At 55.0% G+C, this 5,000-nt stretch overlaps 1 non-coding gene across 1 annotated transcript in view; it reads right to left on the reverse strand.

Moving 5' to 3' along the window:
• Positions 1–1,198, reverse strand: part of LOC126196903 (small subunit ribosomal RNA) — a 1,909-nt gene extending 711 nt beyond the window's left edge. Inside the window, exon 1 of the ribosomal RNA XR_007539330.1 lies at positions 1–1,198. This exon is cut by the window's left edge and continues 711 nt beyond it. This is a non-coding gene — a ribosomal RNA (small subunit ribosomal RNA).
• Positions 1,199–5,000: the final 3,802 nt, after the last annotated feature.

A 5,000-nucleotide genomic window follows, 5' to 3' on the forward strand; every position in this document is an offset into this window, starting at 1 on the left:
CAAAAGCTTTGGTTTCCCGGAGGCTGCCCGCCGAGTCATCGGAGGAACTGCGGCGGATCGCTGGCTGGCATCGTTTATGGTTAGAACTAGGGCGGTATCTGATCGCCTTCGAACCTCTAACTTTCGTTCTTGATTAATGAAAACATACTTGGCAAATGCTTTCGCTTCTGTTCGTCTTGCGACGATCCAAGAATTTCACCTCTAACGTCGCAATACGAATGCCCCCGCCTGTCCCTATTAATCATTACCTCGGGTTCCGAAAACCAACAAAATAGAACCGAGGTCCTATTCCATTATTCCATGCACACAGTATTCAGGCGGGCTTGCCTGCTTTAAGCACTCTAATTTGTTCAAAGTAAACGTGCCGGCCCACCGAGACACTCAATAAAGAGCACCCTGGTAGGATTTCAACGGGGTCCGCCTCGGGACGCACGAGCACGCACGAGGCGGTCGCACGCCTTCGGCTCGCCCCACCGGCAGGACGTCCCACGATACATGCCAGTTAAACACCGACGGGCGGTGAACCAACAGCGTGGGACACAAATCCAACTACGAGCTTTTTAACCGCAACAACTTTAATATACGCTATTGGAGCTGGAATTACCGCGGCTGCTGGCACCAGACTTGCCCTCCAATAGATACTCGTTAAAGGATTTAAAGTGTACTCATTCCGATTACGGGGCCTCGGATGAGTCCCGTATCGTTATTTTTCGTCACTACCTCCCCGTGCCGGGAGTGGGTAATTTGCGCGCCTGCTGCCTTCCTTGGATGTGGTAGCCGTTTCTCAGGCTCCCTCTCCGGAATCGAACCCTGATTCCCCGTTACCCGTTACAACCATGGTAGGCGCAGAACCTACCATCGACAGTTGATAAGGCAGACATTTGAAAGATGCGTCGCCGGTACGAAGACCGTGCGATCAGCCCAAAGTTATTCAGAGTCACCAAGGCAAACGGACCGGACGAGCCGACCGATTGGTTTTGATCTAATAAAAGCGTCCCTTCCATCTCTGGTCGGGACTCTGTTTGCATGTATTAGCTCTAGAATTACCACAGTTATCCAAGTAACGTGGGTACGATCTAAGGAACCATAACTGATTTAATGAGCCATTCGCGGTTTCACCTTAATGCGGCTTGTACTGAGACATGCATGGCTTAATCTTTGAGACAAGCATATGACTACTGGCAGGATCAACCAGGGAGCTGCGTCAACTAGAGCTGAGCAGCCGGCCGCCCGGGAGTGTGTCCCGGGGGCCCGCGCGAACACGCAAGCGTCCGCTCAATTATTCTGCAAACAGGAGGAGGCTGGGCTCCCCTGCACGATACACCTCGAAACCCTCTCAGGTCCCGGCGGCGCGCAGCGCCGTCCTAAGTACTTGGTCGGGTTCGAGAGAGGCGCAATCGCCCGGAGATAGGCGAGTAGACGCTTTCAGTGCGACCACCCGTGCTCCCAACTGAGCTTGCCGCTGCCGACAGAGGCCCGGGAGCGTGCTGTCGTGGTGTTGCCGGCGGGAGACAACACGCGGCCACAAACAGTGACCGGGCAGCTCCAACGCCAGCGCCACAGAGGGGCAGAGCCCCACTTGGGTGCCAAAGCGAACTCTCCCAGCACAGCGCACGCGCCAACACATCCGCACAGCTGCGATACAAACCACCTGCGAGAACCGCGGGGGCGACCGAGCAGCAGACGGCGTCGCGGCGCCGAGTGCCGGGCGGCGGCGCATCCTCAACGCACACAGTCCTCAATCGGACCAGCACACTGCAGATGTCCACCGCGCTTCGCACCGGGCCCGGGAGGACCCACTTTGGCCGCACGGCGCCGCGCGCTGGGTGCGCCGGCACGCAGATGCGCCGCCTGCCGCCTCCGTCAGCCGGCGCGCCTGCCACTGGGCGCCCCCACCAGCCGGCTGCCGCGCGTGCGCCCACGCAGCGCGCGGCCAGCACGCCGGGCGCCCCCCCCTCACCGGCCGGGGACGGTCCCACCCAGCCACCGCCGCGTATCGCTTCATACCCACATGCCCACTCACGTTCGTGGGTATGACGGGTGTCGCTGAAGCAACCGGTTAATACCTGTACCGATCGTCGATATCAACGATTCACCTCCAGCGCGAACAACCGCGCAACAACGGATTTCCAGTTCATTTGCGTAACTTGGGCAGCAAACGTAGACATCCATCTACATTTGCGACTTCTACGAGTCTTGCATGCCTGGATGTTGTGTGTCACGACGCACTCCATCAGCATACATACACGCTGCGACGTGTGCACGAAAGAACACGTGGAAGGTGGCCAGCGTACGTATGCGAATGCCATTGCACAGCTGCGAAGCGCATTCAACACGCGAACTCCTGACCGACGAGCTAGAGGTGACAGGAGGGGAGGGGGGGGGGGGGCGGGGGCGATATACGTCCTATTGCAGTACACAATACAGTGGATAGCGGGACCATGTGGAAAGTAAGCAACACTCGCAAGATGTGAGGGTACGCACCGTAAAATGAATCAATACGCAGAACACCACAGTGTGCGCGAAGTGAACTATGTTGAGATGGTTGCAATTAGGCAACGCTACACGAATTCCTAGATTCATATAACTAACAATTACAGGGCAGGTTAAGGCGCAACGTGGGTTAGGTTAGGGCGCAACGTGGGTTAGGTTAGGGCGCAACGTGGGTTAGGTTTGGGCGCAACGTGGGTTAGGTTAGGGCGCAACGTGGGTTAGGTTAGGGCGCAACGTGGGTTAGGTTAGGGCCCAACGTAGGTTAGGTTAGGGCGCAACGTAGGTTAGGTTAGGGCGCAACGTAGGTTAGGTTAGGGCGCAACGTAGGTTAGGTTAGGGCGCAACGTAGGTTAGGTTAGGGCGCAACGTAGGTTAGGTTAGGGCGCAACGTAGGTTAGGTTAGGGCGCAACGTAGGTTAGGTTAGGGCGCAACGTGGGTTAGGTTAGGGCGCAATGTGGGTTAGGTTTGGGCGCAACGTGGGTTAGGTTAGGGCGCAACGTGGGTTAGGTTAGGGCGCAACGTGGGTTAGGTTAGGGCCCAACGTAGGTTAGGTTAGGGCGCAACGTAGGTTAGGTTAGGGCGCAACGTAGGTTAGGTTAGGGCGCAACGTAGGTTAGGTTAGGGCGCAACGTAGGTTAGGTTAGGGCGCAACGTAGGTTAGGTTAGGGCGCAACGTAGGTTAGGTTAGGGCGCAACGTGGGTTAGGTTAGGGCGCAACGTGGGTTAGGTTAAGGCGCAACGTGGGTTAGGTTAGGGCGCAACGTGGGTTAGGTTAGGGCGCAACTTGGGTTAGGTTAAGGCGCAACTTGGGTTAGGTTAAGGCGCAACTTGGGTTAGGTTAAGGCGCAACTTGGGTTAGGTTAAGGCGCAACTTGGGTTAGGTTAAGGCGCAACTTGGGTTAGGTTAAGGCGCAACTTGGGTTAGGTTAAGGCGCAACTTGGGTTAGGTTAAGGCGCAACTTGGGTTAGGTTAAGGCGCAACTTGGGTTAGGTTAAGGCAGAAGTTGGGTTAGGTTAAGGCAGAAGTTGGGTTAGGTTAAGGCAGAAGTTGGGTTAGGTTAAGGCAGAAGTTGGGTTAGGTTAAGGCGCAACTTGGGTTAGGTTAAGGCGCAACTTGGGTTAGGTTAAGGCGCAACTTGGGTTAGGTTAAGGCGCAACTTGGGTTAGGTTAAGGCGCAACTTGGGTTAGGTTAAGGCGCAACTTGGGTTAGGTTAAGGCGCAACTTGGGTTAGGTTAAGGCGCAACTTGGGTTAGGTTAAGGCGCAACTTGGGTTAGGTTAAGGCAGAAGTTGGGTTAGGTTAAGGCAGAAGTTGGGTTAGGTTAAGGCAGAAGTTGGGTTAGGTTAAGGCAGAAGTTGGGTTAGGTTAAGGCAGAAGTTGGGTTAGGTTAAGGCAGAAGTTGGGTTAGGTTAAGGCAGAAGTTGGGTTAGGTTAAGGCAGAAGTTGGGTTAGGTTAAGGCAGAAGTTGGGTTAAGGGATGGTGTGTGTGGGGGGGGGGTGGGGTGGCGAGGTTCGTTGATAGTGATGGTAGTAAGTGGACGCCTGAGGCACTATCAGATATGTCACGTCAGTTGCACTTGTGGCTCATGGCAGGTGGCGCGCCCGTTCTGTGTTTGTGGCAAAGGAGTGGCACACCTGTGTCTTTCATTCCTGCCATTGTTTATGTGCTGTGAGATGCGGCAGTGTGGTGCTGTTGGGTGCACCCCTGTGTAGGACATGTGTGGGTGTTGGTGGCGTATCTGAGCAATGGTGGTTGTAGGAAGAGTGGGATATTCAGTTTTCTGGTTCGACGTCCCGGTCTGGTTATCATAGTGTGGATGGTGTACTGTGGCCGAGAGGATGCACTGGATGTTGTTCCATGCTGGTACTTAGATGTTGTGTCTGCGTCTGTTACAGGCATAGACTAGTGGGTGATGGAGTGTGTGGGTGACGTGTGGTTGACATTGTGTGCACAGACGTTCAGCATGTATAGGGACAGTTGTATGTGTTATCTATATTCCGATGACTGCGCGTATTACTAAGCACCGCCGCGTATAAGCTTAATGTATGTATAGTCAATGCCTGTTCTATCTCTGTACAGTAGTAGCGGTGCGACTGCACTAGCTAGCTACACCTCGCGGCATCGTCCCCCGGTGTATGGCATATGATTATAAACATTCTGTCTATTAGTCAAAACCGGTGGTGTGACTACGTCACATGTTTGAGGTGGGGGGACGCAACACCGTGCCGGTGGGTCAGGGCTGCGAAACACTTTCCCCACACTGGGGGCTCGGACCCTCATTACTCGTCCCAGTAATATATTGCGGAGCGCACATAGCCATTGCCCAGAGTCTTTGCGACTGCGAGTGCAACGCCCACGGGGACCGACGTGGATGGGGCGGCCCATAGCTGATCGCTCAGCATCGGAATCCGTACAGTGAGCGACGCGGTCGCGCACAGACTTAGAGCACGTTTAGGGACAGCGGGAATGTCGAATATTGGATAAAACTCTTCATGAAACGCAAG

The sequence above is a fragment of the Schistocerca nitens genome, chromosome 7 (assembly GCF_023898315.1).
Source record: "Schistocerca nitens isolate TAMUIC-IGC-003100 chromosome 7, iqSchNite1.1, whole genome shotgun sequence".
NCBI lineage: Eukaryota > Metazoa > Arthropoda > Insecta > Orthoptera > Acrididae > Schistocerca > Schistocerca nitens.